The sequence below is a fragment of the Coregonus lavaretus genome (genome assembly GCF_964263955.1).
Source record: "Coregonus lavaretus genome assembly, contig: HAP1_SCAFFOLD_626, whole genome shotgun sequence".
Lineage (NCBI taxonomy): Eukaryota > Metazoa > Chordata > Actinopteri > Salmoniformes > Salmonidae > Coregonus > Coregonus lavaretus.
The window spans coordinates 136,255-152,500 of record NW_028159851.1 but is presented as its reverse complement, the minus strand read 5'-3'; positions in this window follow the sequence as shown (position 1 = coordinate 152,500).

Sequence of the window (16,246 nt, the reverse complement as noted above, 5' to 3'; positions counted from 1 at the left end):
TGGACACACACACTGGACACACACACATGCTGGACACACACACACTGGGTACACACACACACACACACACTGGACACACACACACCAACACACACTGGACACACACACCAGACACACACACATGCTGGACACACACACACTGGACACACACTGGACACACGCACACACACACACACACACACTGAACACACACATGAGACACAAACACTGAACACACACACACACTGGACACACACACACTGGACAAACACACAGGAGAGACACACACACATGTTGCACACACACACACAAACACTGGACACACACACACACACTGGACACACAAACACACTCTGGATACACACACTCTGGATACACACACACACACTGGACACACACTCACACATCTTCCTATAATAGTGAGGACCTTGACACAGGACCTTCAAATGAGGACCATCATTTCTGATGGAATTGGGAACAAACAGACACCTCATTCCAGCACTAAGTGTCCAACAAAAACACAGACATCACTTCAAAACCTGATAAACTCCAATGAAAAAATAGACATGCAGGGCACCAGTCTAGTGAGGACCAGTGGTTGCTAGGCAGTTTCTGGATCCCAGGTTCCAGAACAGCTTCAATCCCAAATACATCAAATACATGGTTTCCATGGTTTCCATGTGTTTGATGCCATTTCATTGTCTCCGTTCCAGCCATTATTATGAGCCGTCCTCCCCTCAGCAGCCTCCACTGGTATGTACTGTCCTATATGAGCTCCAACAAGGAATTACAATGTATGTATTACTTTGAATACCTGCAAATGGCAAATAAACTACTTGAACTCATAATGAGTGTCTGCAGCCGACTAGGCTGTTGCCGTCTGACAAGATGCCATCTGACATTACAGGAATATTCTGCAAATGTTGATGAATCCACCCAAAACAACATGCAGTCTTTCCACAAGACTCCCATGAAGTTATAGTGTGAATTTAAAGTAACATACTCTGAACAAACTGCACTTTTCTGTACTGTTTTTTAAACTCTTACAATAACACCATTGAAATACCAATCTGATTATTTGGTTTATGTCTTTTACGTTGAAAAACAAATTGTACATGGACATATGCTCCATAATTGTACATGGATATATTGTACTTTTCTTAATAAAACATACTTTAAACAAGAAAAAGCACGTTAATTGTGAAAACAATTTCGTTATCGATTTTTCATTGTCCTCTCCCAGTCACAGGTCGACTTTTGTCATGAATCTTGCCCTGGAGGCAGAACTGCACGATTTCCTCTAGATATGCCAGCAGCACAGTCAAAATTGGCTATATCGTAAACATTTGTGGAAAATAATGTTGTTTTATGGTCTTAATTTAAGGTAAGGATTAGCAGTGAGGTTAAGGTTAGCATTACAATCAGATATTATTACTTTATGCCTGTGCCAGCTAGTGACCACTTTGCAGAACTGCCTCCAGGGCAAGATTCATGACAATAAATGCCAACCTGCCTCCCAGTCATCCCCTCCCTATCTCTACAAGGCTGCAGAACATGCAAGCTAGTGATGTGGGGGTTGTCTCATAACCCACAGTCCCCAGGTGGGTGGGTGGCAGGCAGGTTCAATACAGAGAAAACAATAGACTACATAAGAAAATCCATCAATGGATCATTATTGTGCAATTTACACTAAGTGGACAAAACATTAAGGACACCTGCTCTTTCCATGACAGACTGAGCAGGTGAATCCAGGTGAAAGCTATGATCCCTTATTGATGTCACTTGTAGATGAAGGGGACGAGACAGGTTAAAGAAGGATGTTTAAGCCTGGAGACAATTGAGACATAGATTGTGTGTGTGTGCCATTCAGAGGGTGAATGGGCAAGACAAAATATTTAAGTGCCTTTGAACGGGGTATGGTAGTAGGTGCCAGGATCACCGGTTTGTGTCAAGAACTGCAACGTTGCTGGGTTTTTCACGCTCATGGTACACCACACAAAGGACATCCAGCCAACTTGACACAACTGTGGGAAGAATTGGCGTCAACCTGGGCCAGCATCCCTGTGGAACGCTTTCAACTCCATGCCCCGATGAATTGAGGCTGTTCTGAGGACAAAAGTGGGGAGGTAACTCAATATTAGGAAGGTGTTTGATATAACGTCTTTTGATACAGCATTTATTAATGTCTTTAAAGTCATCAGCTGTAGGTGAGAGAGAGGAGAAGGACACGCCATGTGTTGTGTCGGTCACGGATGGGGGGCCAGAAGGTCAGCGTGCTGAGATAGATTAGGGGCCACTGTTGCTCATCTTAGAAAGAGTACGTGATGGAATGGCCTGGCTCTGGGTGCCACACGATACTATGTATGGGGATCCTATTGTAGGAGATGAGTGACACTCAATAATGGTTGGCAACTGTGGGATGGAAGTAGCTCGGAGAGCGTTATATAAACTGAGAGGTTTTCTATGGAAGTCATTCAGATGACAAGAGGCTACGCCCGTACCGCTTGTCATTGAATCCAGTACTGTAACCATTAAATAACAATGAATCAACTCTCCATCTAAGTGGTCGACTACTCTCTTACATCCTGAAGTACGAGATACCAGAGAAACTCGTCATAACAGATTGGAGTCTAAACGAACAGGATGCAGTTTACAGCCGAACTAACAGGTAAGCAGACTTTCATTTTTTTAATAGGTTAAATTCTGCTTATCTGTGGTAAAGCTGAGCTGTAACGAACCTTTGAAATGCAATATTTTGTTGAGGGGAACAGATGAGTGGTATTCAAGTACGTAAACAGATGTAAGGAGAAGTAGCAAATAAGACAATAACATGGTGCTGTGATTCAACAACAAATGCTCAGAGCGATCATTTTGAATCATGGCACCAATGACAAAATAGGCAAACTACATTTTAATAAAGATCAAGTTGGGGATTTGATTCCAGTATTTGATTACTAATATTGGATGAACTAATAACAGTAATGGATGGCCAAATTAGTAGACCGATATCTGGAAAAACAGTTTCCATTAAGAGTAAACCAGAGCTTCATTTTACCTCGAAGAGAGAGAAAGGAAACAACAAAATTATTACAGACAAATCCGCATTTAAAACAAGTATCTTTTAAAAGTTGTGAAAAATGTGCAAATGGATGTTAAGTAAATGAGGATTTTTCTATGTGGAACTATATCTTAGTGATTTATCAGCATGGACAGATAATGACTATCCTCAAGCTGGTGGTATTAAAAGGGTTAAATTACAAGTAGAGCGAAAGTATATAATTGATAATACAGCCATAAACTACCCGAAATGGGATTTAAATGACATGAAAGAGGTGTGTAAATCATGGGATTTAATGAGTGCACAATGGACTGTAAATATCATTAGGAAGGAGGAAAAGTCAGTTAAGAAATTAGGTCATTTGTCAATGGAGCAACATAATCTACCTTATGAAAAGAGTCAGTCCATAAGGGGCTATAAAAGGATCTGACAGTATGAAAGGAATTTATCCACAGTCAGCGAACTCTATTCAGCCTCCAGCTTCTAGTACAGGGGAAGACGTAGAAGAGGATAGTGACAATATGATTGGTTATATCCACAGTTAGCGAACTCTATTCAGCCTCCAGCTTCTAGTACAGGGGAAGACGTAGAAGAGGATAGTGACAATATGATTGGTTATATCCACAGTTAGCAAACTCTATTCAGGCTCCAGCTTCTAGTACAGGGGAAGACGTAGAAGAGGATAGTGACAATATGATTGGTTATATCCACAGTTAGCGAACTCTATTCAGCCTCCAGCTTCTAGTACAGGGGAAGACGTAGAAGAGGATAGTGACAATATGATTGGTTATATCCACAGTTAGCGAACTCTATTCAGCCTCCAGCTTCTAGTACAGGGGAAGACGTAGAAGAGGATAGTGACAATATGATTGGTTATATCCACAGTTAGCGAATTCTATTCAGCCTCCAGCTTCTAGTACAGGGGAAGACGTAGAAGAGGATAGTGACAATATGATTGGTTATATCCACAGTTAGCGAACTCTATTCAGCCTCCAGCTTCTAGTACAGGGGAAGACGTAGAAGAGGATAGTGACAATATGATTGGTTATATCCACAGTTAGCGAACACTATTCAGCCTCCCAGCTTCTAGTACGGGGGAAGACGTAGAAGAGGATAGTGACAATATGATTGGTTATATCCACAGTTAGCGAACTCTATTCAGCCTCCAGCTTCTAGTACAGGGGAAGACGTAGAAGAGGATAGTGACAATATGATTGGTTATATCCACAGTTAGCAAACTCTATTCAGGCTCCAGCTTCTAGTACAGGGGAAGACGTAGAAGAGGATAGTGACAATATGATTGGTTATATCCACAGTTAGCGAACTCTATTCAGCCTCCAGCTTCTAGTACAGGGGAAGACGTAGAAGAGGATAGTGACAATATGATTGGTTATATCCACAGTTAGCGAACTCTATTCAGCCTCCAGCTTTTAGTACAGGGGAAGACGTAGAAGAGGATAGTGACAATATGATTGGTTATTTATACAATCTTGTGGGGGTTAGGCAAAAAAATATATACAAAAATCCTAAAATCTGGTCAAAATATATGTTTCCTAAAGTTAAAACAGATAACTTTGAGACCAAACGGTGGTGTGAGGAATGCAGGTCCATTGTGGTTCCAAAGGTTTGGTAGAGCTTTAGACACGGCAGAAAGAAGGTTTAGAGGTCAGACAGGACGAATAAACACTGAAAAAAATAGATATACTAGAGAGTGGGTGGAAAATGAATATCAAATGATATTTACAATAATCAAAACAAAAACCAAAATGTCGATTTAAACAATAGATTAGCAAATAAAATTATGTAATTTTTGGTTGAAGCAGGGGAAGGATAATAATGGAGGTAGAGGCAGGTCCAATGGTAATTCCAGAGGAGGAAGAAGGAGGTTTAACAGAGACAGGGATACTTGCAATTATTGTAAACACTGGGGACATTGGGTTGGAGACTGTAACGTTAGAATACAGGATGAGGAGAGACGAAGATATGGAGATAGAGAGAGGGGAAATTGGACTCCTGCCCAACCGCACCCTAATTCCCAGAATACACCTAGAGAGGAGAAGGCAGGGTAATCTATTATGGGGACAATGACATACAACACCGATAAGCAGGGAGGAGGTTAAATACATGATCAATGCACCACGACATCGATAAGCAGGGAGGAGGTTAAACACATGATCAATGCACCACGACACCGATAAGCAGGGAGGAGGTTAAACACATGATCAATGCACCACAACACCGATAAGCAGGGAGGAGGTTAAACACATGATCAATGCACCACAACACCGATAAGCAGGGAGGAGGTTAAACACATGATCAATGCACCACAACACCGATAAGCAGGGAGGAGGTTAAACACATGATCAATGCACCACAACACCGATAAGAAGGGAGGAGGTTAAACACATGATCGATGCACCACAACACCGATAAGCAGGGAGGAGGTTAAATACATGATCAATGCACCACAATTGCATATTTCGGTTAGCCCATTAGAAATACCACAGTTAAGTTTATGTGTATCTGGTTAAAATAATTCAATTTCTAATAGATACAGGGGCAACTATGTCCTGTTTAAGGCAAGCAGATTGAAGGTGTCCTTTAAGTAATCAGAAAGTCCAGCCTATTGGAATTAGTGGAACTATGCAAATTGATCCTATATCTCTCCCATTACAAATTGATTTGGAGGATATTATTTTTCAACATTCATGTATAGGAAGCGCTACAAGTCCTATGGCGTTAATGGGAAGAGACCTTTTAAGTCAACTCAATGCCACCATTTTTTGTTCACCAGATGGCATCGAGGTATATGGAACAACATGGGCTATTTTATGAACAAAGAGCAGGAAGTCATTTTAATCTGAAAGGGTGCATAATACATTTTATGAATGTGTTTATGATCATTTGATATCAGTTTGGATAATAAGCTTTGATTTAACATTATATTGTGGAGTATGTTTGAAGAAGTTGATTTGTGTTGAGTGAGGATCGTTAAACAAAACACTAAGGGATTGTTTGATGTGAGTACCTAGGAGTTTCTAACGTTCTATATGGAGTATGTGACGATGTGAAAACAGGATGAATTTTTATGTGTGTGTAATCGATTACTAGAGAGGTGATAAAGTGATCATTTGAATAATATGTATTGATTAACTTGCTCACCCTAACGTAGACGTACGTCAGGGGTGGGAAATAATTAACAAAAGTTTTCTGAGTTTGAGCCGTTGATGGATAATTTGATAGAGATAAGGTTTAAGAAATGAACTGCCCATAAGGAGTGGAATTTATAGACGTAACTTATAACATAACAAACCAGTGTAATTGGCCTATTTGTGGGATTTATTTGTCATTTCAATAGCATTGGGTAAATGGAATAGAGTAAAATCTGGGTTCCTGAGTGTAATTCAACTGTTGGTATGTGTTGCTTTGACAGATACTGATGTAGAATGGAAGATTTAGCAGCGTGCTGGTTTAGCGAGACGATTTCGTGGTAGTCATTTCTTTTTACGTTGCATTATGGTGTGCTAGATTAAACGATGGCGAATGGTGGCGTAATGTCAATCAATAAACTGGATATTGATAATATGGATATAAATTCAAAATACGCTTATCAACTACAGCAAGTGTTTGGTTTGTTACCTGTAGCCTCCTTAGAAAGGAGAGTTACCTAGATCTGCTGACTTCCAATAATGGTGGATTGGTGGATTCATAAGAGCTGTGGCTATGATCTTAGTTGATAACAGGGGATACTAATAGGATAGTGACGAAGCACAGGGAAGAGAGGGTGTTTTCTTAATGGGAAGTGAAGCAACAGGACAAAGAGAATAAAAATACTATTAAAAAACAGCAGGGATAAAAAAGCAGTGTTGGAAAGAAGCAGAGTATGAAAGATAACATTAACTGAGGAATATAGAAACCGTTTTTAGCTGAGGTAACTACAGAAATATTACTGACCAAATATCCTAACAGATAAACTGAACCAAAACATGAAGCTACTACAGCCATCTAGGATTGTTAAAGTTGTAAAGTTAGTTTTTTAAACCCTACGATAGAGGTAAAGGCAGAACGCTGTTTGAGAATGGTTTTTATTTGTTGTTTGGAGAGTTTCTAGGTATTATTGATCTGTGGGTGTTAGCAACTGGAGTTGGCTGAACGTGAGAGAGCTGTAAGTGTCATAATGGGTTAAGTTTGGTGTACCCGGATCACTGGTTGCTGTGGAAAGGGAGGAGGTAAAAGGGTGGTGAGTGTTAATGGTGAGAAATGGGTAGCTAGTTAGTGGTGTTAACTAGTAGCGTTTAGATTGGTGACGTTACTTGCTCTGAGACCTTGAAGTAGTTGTTTGCCTTGCTCTGCAAGGTCGTGCCTTTTGTTGAATGACGGGTAATGGTGCGTTGAGGGTGACTGTTGTTAATGTGTGCAGAGGGTCCCTGGTTCAAGACCATGTAGGGACGGAAGCAAAACTGTTACATTGATGCTGTTGACCTGAATCACTGGGTGAATTGATAATATTATACAAAAGAGATTGTCGTACCAACCCATGGCGGCTAGGATAACATGGTAGTTTAAGTGGCATCCCTGTGAATACAGTGGGGAAAAAAAGTATTTAGTCAGCCACCAATTGTGCAAGTTCTCAAACTTAAAAAGATGAGAGAGGCCTGTAATTTTCATCATAGGTACACGTCAACTATGACAGACAAAATGAGAAAAAAAATTCCAGAAAATCACATTGTAGGATTTTTATTGAATTTATTTGCAAATTATGGTGGAAAATAAGTATTTGGTCACCTACAAACAAGCAAGATGTCTGGCTCACACAGACCTGTAACTTCTTCTTTAAGAGGCTTCTCTGTCCTCCACTCGTTACCTGTATTAATGGCACCTGTTTGAACTTGTTATCAGTATAAAAGACACCTGTCCACAACCTCAAACAGTCACACTCCAAACTCCACTATGGCCAAGACCAAAGAGCTGTCAAAGGACACCAGAAACAAAATTGTAGACCTGCACCAGGCTGGGAAGACTGAATCTGCAATAGGTAAGCAGCTTGGTTTGAATAAATCAACTGTGGGAGCAATTATTAGGCAATGGAAGATATACAAGACCACTGATAATCTCCCTCGATCTGGGGCTCCACGCAAGATCTCACCCCGTGGGGTCAAAATGATAACAAGAACGGTGAGCAAAAATCCCAGAACCACACGGGGGGACCTAGTGAATGACCTGCAGAGAGCTGGGACCAAAGTAACAAAGCCTACCATCAGTAACACACTACGCCGCCAGGGACTCAAATCCTGCAGTGCAAGACGTGTCCCCCTGCTTAAGCCAGTACATGTCCAGGCCCGTCTGAAGTTTGCTAGAGTGCATTTGGATGATCCAGAAGAGGATTGGGAGAATGTCATATGGTCAGATGAAACCAAAATATAACTTTTTGGTAAAAACTCAACTCGTGGTGTTTGGAGAACAAAGAATGCTGATTTGCATCCAAAGAACACCATACCTACTGTGAAGCATGGGGGTGGAAACATCATGCTTTGGGGCTGTTTTTCTGCAAAGGGACCAGGACGACTGATCCGTGTAAAGGAAAGAATGAATGGGGCCATGTATCGTGAGATTTTGAGTGAAAACCTCCTTCCATCAGCAAGGGCATTGAAGATGAAACGTAGCTGGGTCTTTCAGCATGACAATGATCCCAAACACACCGCCCGGGCAACGAAGGAGTGGCTTCGTAAGAAGCATTTCAAGGTCCTGGAGTGGCCTAGCCAGTCTCCAGATCTCAACCCCATAGAAAATCTTTGGAGGGAGTTGAAAGTCTGTGTTGCCCAGCGACAGCCCCAAAACATCACTGCTCTAGAGGAGATCTGCATGGAGGAATGGGACAAAATACCAGCAACAGTGTGTGAAAACCTTGTGAAGACTTACAGAAAACGTTTGACCTGTGTCATTGCCAACAAAGGGTATATAACAAAGTATTGAGAAACTTTTGTTATTGACCAAATACTTATTTTCCACCATAATTTGCAAATAAATTCATTAAAAATCCTACAATGTGATTTTCTGGATTTTCTTTCCTCATTTTGTCTGTCATAGTTGACGTGTACCTTTGATGAAAATTACAGGCCTCTCTCATCTTTTTAAGTGGGAGAACTTGCACAATTGGTGGCTGACTAAATACTTTTTTGCCCCACTGTATATGTTTTATTTGTTTTGACTATAACTTAACAATAATTTGTCACCTGCTAAAGTACCGTTAGATGGAAAGACAGCGATAGAGGATAAAAGAGAATGTAGAGGGTTTTCAGTGTTAAAAGGAAAATAGGTTAATTGAGAGATGAGACATGTTGAATTGGATTGTTTGAAAAGGAAAGTAGGTTAATTGAGAGATGAGAAATGTCGAATTGGATTGTTTGAAAAGGAAAATATGTTAATTGAGAGATGAGAAATGTCGAATTGGATTGTTTGAAAAGGAAAATTGGTTAATTGAGAGATGAGAAATGTCGAATTGGATTGTTTGAAAAGGAAAATAGGTTAATTGAGAGATGAGAAATGTCGAATTGGATTGTTTGAAAAGGAAAATAGGTTAATTGAGAGATGAGAAATGTCGATTTGGATTGTTTGAAAAGGAAAGTAGGTTAATTGAGAGATGAGAAATGTTGAATTGGATTGTTTGAGTTGACTAATATTAAAATAATGCTGTCTAGTTATGTGAATGCAAATATGTTATTAGGTAGTAGTGGTTTGTGGATAGAATTGACTGATTTAGTAAGCGGGTGAAAGAGAGTAGTGCTTGCTGTGCTATATCAGGATGTAAAGGATGCAGGGGGTAATGTGGAGCAGATATCTGAATAGTTTAATATGGAACGTTCTTTGACAATTATTTTATTATTATTATTCAATTCTATAGTCTGTTTAACCATCAGTGAGTTATGCAGACAGCTAAATCATTCTAAAAACGATAATCTGTTTCTGGTATGTTGAACAATGGGAGGTAGTTTTTACTATTATGCTGATAGGGAAGTACACATCTTTTGTTAGTTCTGAATTTATTAAACAATAGGTTTATATTTCAATACATCACTTCAACAAGTTGAGCAGATTACATTACCGAAAAGGGGTTATAGATGTTAATCTTTTGAGAGATTTTATGTAATCTTCTTCTGGAGTAGTTATGAGGAATTAGATTGAAACAAACGATTATTGATGTGAGGTAGGACAGGGTATATCTGCATCATGTTTTGTGTGTATTTAATATTTTTGGATTGCTGATTATAATTGAATGTAAACTAAATATATACTTTCTCTTCCATGAAAATGGGGATTTCCTTATCTCTCATTGGGATGTTTCAAAAGTCTGTGGGCTAGTGGGAGCAGTTAGTAAAATTTGTCAGTCTTATAATTAGGTCATAAGAGGGAGCTACCAAATTAAATAAGGCCTGGCTAGTTTTGTTTGTTGTTTTCCAATAGGGTTTTTCAAATAACCACATACAACCCACCTATTATAATGGTTATATAGGGTTGTTATTTTGATTTCAGTGGGTTTTAACGGGTCAAAGATAATACGTCTTAAAGGAACACACACATGGAACTTTCTGAAGTTTTTTGTTTTATATGTGAGTTTTGGGTAAACACATGATTTCTTTTGAGAAGAAATGTAATGAGGACTTACTGTACACTGGGGATGCATAACATTTATGAAATGTTTTGACTGTGGTTAATGATTAGTTTATACTATAGAATGGAACACTTCTTTGAAGGGTTTGAATGACCTCTGAACTCTGTCTTGACTTTCTAGTGTAAATTGGTCACCCACACTGGAAAGCCAAGAGGCATAGGATGAGGAAGTTAAGGTAATTTATTATACAGAGTTGAGGGTAATTTATAATACTGATAATTATGAAGAATTGTATAATTTGTATAATTTGGCAACAGTCATATCTATGATCCAGACCATAATAAGGTCAGAGTGAGAGAGCTAGTCCTGAATGAGGAACACATGGCGCTAGTCAATGTTGATATTACTTGAATTACTTAATGGGATACAATTAAGTTAAGGTATTATCAAATGTTGTCATTTTAATTTCATTTATTATTTTGGTTTAACAGGCAATGTTGTTGTTTTGGTTTTTTTAACGCATTAATCACGATGTGAGTCATGTGTCCAAAGGGGGTAAGTACTGCTCGCATGAGGCTTTTTTGGTAAATATGCAAATTGTATTAAGAATATGAGCAGTAGTAATTAATGTGTTGTGGGTTTGATGACATGTTTTAGGTGAACGTGTATTTGTGGTATAAGGCAGGATGTAGGGGAGGTCTGTTTATGAAACTAGTGACCTATAACAAGATGCAAAAAATGTGCACTTCCTAATATCAAGGCTTCTCCTGACTGATAAGAAGACAGGGTATGGTAGCACATGGTGTCTCACCTAACAATGTGCCTAAGACTTCCCACGGGTGAAGGCTTCTCTGCCAAACCTAACAGGAGAATCTGGGCATTGTATGCACCCTGGAGACTGGTAGTAAAATATTAAAGAAGTCAGAGATGGACAAAACCTAGGTGGGGAGGTCAGTACTAGGTGTTGCTGGTTACCTCTATGGAGGGGAAAGTACCAGAGAGAGATACCTGCATCTATCCCACTGTAGGAGTGTGCCAACCCAGAGGAGGAAGATGGCATCGCCACTGTGGAGCATTGTTTTCTTTTGTGTCTGTCTGTATCTGTGTGTCTTTGCAGCAGGGATTCTCAACTTCTCTATTGGTACGCTGCCAGTAGGACAAACTCCACAGAGCGATGTTGAGAAATGGAGAAGGACTCTGCGTGATCCTAGACCCTAGTGACGGAAGAAGGATCAGAGCTAAAAGGACCATACATCGTCACCCAGTGTTATGATGAGTTTCTGGTATTGAGAAGTTCAAGATGCAAGAATTTACTTAGACATTCTGTGGAGATTTTATACCAAGTATTTATTAAATCACGAGCTCGTGGGTCCATCTAACCAACGGACATGGCTTTGCCCTTCGTCAGTTGAACTCCCCACACATACAGATCTAACCTCCTTTATACTCTTGGTTATACTCCCTTTCACATACATCTGGCAGCCATCATAGCACTCCCTTTCACATACATCTGGCAACCATCATAGCACTCCCTTTCTCTGTTGTTATTACCCTTTGCCCCAGGTCATTATATCCTGTCCATCAATCACACTACCCTAAACATCAGTAATCTCCTTTGACATAATGGAATGTAGACTTCCTGACTCCAAACCCATTATCTACTAACTCTTGACTTTCACGATACTATGACATGACATCATTATACCATAAAAAACATCATATCAATCCACTTTTTTTTTCTTCATTTTTTGGTAATTAAAATTACTTATCCCCCATAAATTCATATAAAATACAATATTCCCCCTCTGTAGTACATATATCTCTGACTAGATCCTAAACTATGCTAGATAACTGAGAATTGACCCCTTCAACCTTTCATACCTGAATCCAACCTGATTCTCCATATATCTAATCAACAAAGGTATAAATTCCCATTCATCTATCTTATGCGATATCAAACTTCTCAAACCTCTATAAACTCAGTCAGAGTAAAAGATAAACACATAATTAACTACTATATATTCATGCTAATAATCTATGTAGTCAAAACCTTATTTTTATATATGAGGAAAAATCCCACAGACATCCTCCCTTTTAAAATGCCCCCGTTTTCTGATACACGCAACAAAAAAAGAAACATCCATAGAAATAAATTGTGACCATCATGACATCATCCATACAAAACAATTCTACATAACCATTACGAAATTACATGAAACTATAATCTGAACACATGAATATAAAAATAACAAAAACATCTGTCTTCCTCATCCATGCGCTGTCAGAGGACCCCCAAGCTTATCACTGGTCACCTGGGGGATCTATCTGATCGACTGAGATCGCCATCTGTCCACCTCTTCTTCCTGTAAACCTTAATTCCATGTCATACAATTCCAACTTAACATTCCCATTCCTCAATCAACATTATCAATGGACTCTAAACTGGAACAAGATGACAAAGAATAATACAGTTTTTCTCAGTCGCTTTGGTGCATTTCTTAGATCAAAAGTGCAATTCTTGATACTACTTGTACAAATTCCAAATCATCTAGTCACTTGTGCACATCATTAAAGCAATTTCTTATTCCTTTGAACAAATTGCAATTGCTTTTGTACATATTGCAATTGATAATGTACAAGTGTCAGCTTTTTTCCACATTTTCAATTGCTCATGTCATGTTGATCAAAATATAGTAGATGGTTCTCTGTTGAATAGTCTTACCCCTCAAAACATCTAGGCATTAGTTCCTTGCATAAGCCATTACATGCAAAATTGTTGAACTATTTGTCATAAACTGTCAAGCATAGTTTTACACATTTCTATTAGACCTTTTGTACAAAAACGTAAATTGCTGAATTGTGCAGGTGAAATTAACCCTCACTCATGAAGGAATGTAAAGTGTTAGTTCAACCAACAATCAACCAGTTGTCTAAATTGCTCAAAGGTGCATCTCATGAAGAATCAATTGGCAAGCATATATAGACAGACCACAACACAGAGTTGCAATTTTCCAATAATGGATGGACCAGGAAACGAACAGGGTCAACAGCCAAGAGGAGGAAGAAGAGGAGCAAGGATGCGTGGTGGAAGGCAAAACAGAGGAAGAGGCAGAAGAGGACATAGGCGCATATCTGATGACATAAGGGCCACTATTGTAGACCATGTTGTCAATCATGGCCTTACAATGGCTGAGGCGGGTCGAAGGGTGCAGCCGAATATTGGGAGAACAACCGTGTCCTCAATAGTACAAACGTTTCGAAGAGAGAACAGGTATGTCCACCAATGTACAGTGCACTGTTACTGTATATAAGCAGTATACTGTATACTTCCTACAATGCTTCATATTACAGTAGTCCACTTGTATTTCACAGCATACAAAAATATACTCTATACAGATACATACTGCACCTTACATGCACCCACCTGTATGTTTTACAGTAAAATGTGTGTTCGCATAGTTTTTGTCTATATGAAAGTGTGCGATGCATCACTGCATTTTTCCACACATAGGACTGCAAGATTACCTCAAACCGGTGGCAGAGGACGCCTTTTCACACCTCAACAGGAGGAGGCTATTTGCACCATGGTCCGAGCAAACAATGCCATGAGACTCAGGGAAATACAAAGGACCATTATAGAAGACAACGATGTCTTTGAAAACATCCATACGGTTAGCATCTCAACCATCGACAGGGTGCTGCATAGAAACCAGATGAGTATGAAACAGCTGTACCGTGTACCATTCCAAAGGAATGAGGACAGAGTTAAGGAGCTACGGTACCAGTATGTACAGGTAAAACATATATCTATGTAACTACTTTACAGCAACATTTTATAGTGTTACATAGTACAGTAAGCATAAACTGCACGCATTTCCATTGCTGTGGAAGGAACATGCAATATATGTACATTTTATGTCACTCTTCCTTACCAAAACAAATTCAACTGTGTGTTCTGGGATATAGCGTATAATGGAGTTGGAATCAAGTGAACCCTCTCACAACTTTGTATACGTGGATGAGGCTGGCTTCAACCTGACCAAATGCAGAAGGCGGGGTCGGAATATCATCGGTCACAGAGCTACTGTGGATTTGCCAGGCCAACGGGGAGGAAATATCACCATGTGTGCTGCTATTTCGGAGCATGGTGTCCTAACCCATATCCCCCTTTTAGGGCCATACAACACCCAGCATCTACTCAACTTTTTAGAGACTCTCTACAGGGCTCTCATCCCTGATGATGAGAGGGGTCTGTTTAGAGAGGATTTGCCAAAGTATGTGGTCATTTGTGATAATGTGAGTTTCCATCGATCAAACATCATAAGGCAATGGTTTGTGACCCACCCGAGGATGCTCATAGAATTCCTCCCACCTTATTCACCATTCCTTAACCCAATTGAGGAGTTATTTTCAGCATGGAGGTGGAAGGTGTACGATCGTCAGCCACACACACAGATGACCCTGCTGGCTGCAATGGATGCAGCATGTGAGGACACCACAGTAGACGCCTGCAGAGGATGGATAAGGCATTCCAAAATATTCTTTCCACGTTGCATTGGAAGGGAAAATATCCGGTGTGATGTGGATGAGAATATGTGGGCTGACAGACAGGAACGTCTGGATGTGTAGAGACAGCACTAGAACAGTGCTGTGGGCAAAGTTGTGCCTTAGGGGTGGTTTCCTGTGTTTCTTTCTAATTTAGTTTTTTTCCTTTGTGCCGCTTGGGTTGTCCAGTCTCTTTCAATCAATAACCCACATACAGTAATATGTAAATAGTACTGTTGAAATTGATAAATGCCATAGAAGTGCAGCCTTGTGCATTTTCAATACAGTAACTGTCATCCAAACTGTAGCCTAAGTTTACATCAGGTAATACTGTCAAAGTACACAGTTCCATTGACAACATGCCTAAACATTTTGACAACCTTGTTCGTGAACAATGACTCAATGACTTATCATTCTGATGACACTGACATGATCATTGGCATGAATATTTACTTTTGAGAGATGTACTAAGGATTTTTAGTGACTGACTAGCTTTAGAAACATATCTATTGTATATTGCAGTTTGTACAAATTGTTCTGAGAAATGCACTTATTATTTTGCACATGTTAGGGATGATGTGAAAAATGCACCAAAGCGACTGAGAAAAACTGTAATAGACATGTTTTCCATCTCTAGAGGTCAAATAAAACAAATGTCTATAGTGCCTGTTAAGTGCAGGCCCGGCGCCACCAGGGGGCAGAAGAGGACAATGCCCCCTTAGTTGGAATATTGTGCCTCCTCAGTTCTGTATCCATATTCTGTCCCACAATCTGCCCCCTCCGTCATGCCCAACCCATTTGTTGTGTATGCTTCATTCATGCAACTCCCTTGCACGCATCATACCTACGTCATACACATTTTACCGGTTAGAGGGGCGGGGTCAATCTGACCGTTTTGGTTTACTTTCAAAGTTAAGTACTACAAAAAAACAAAACATTCACCGCGCAGCTGGATGGAATGTAGCTAATGTTAACAGTTTGGTAGGTAGCTGATAGTATGATGGATATTAGAAAGTGGCTTCTCCAGGGCACAACGGCAGCATCGGATCAAAGCA